Below are 259 nucleotides of genomic sequence, written 5' to 3' on the forward strand. Positions count from 1 at the left end.
TTCCTATTGCTTTTATCATATCACTCCCAACGTCATCAGCACAGCGTATCAATAGTAACAATAAAACAATATCTTCTATTATTCCTCTGACGTTTGAGAGGCATAGAAAGGTCGGTAAAGAATTGTACCAGAGGACTGCTCATGCAGCAGTTGGGAGTGAAGCATTCATGTTGCCAATAAACTAATAGCGATTTCCAGGCTGTTGCGGAGAGAGTGCAGCTTCCGCCTGTCCAGTGTTTTACGATACCTCCCCCCCTTC

This window comes from Penaeus monodon, chromosome 19 (genome assembly GCF_015228065.2).
Source record: "Penaeus monodon isolate SGIC_2016 chromosome 19, NSTDA_Pmon_1, whole genome shotgun sequence".
NCBI lineage: Eukaryota > Metazoa > Arthropoda > Malacostraca > Decapoda > Penaeidae > Penaeus > Penaeus monodon.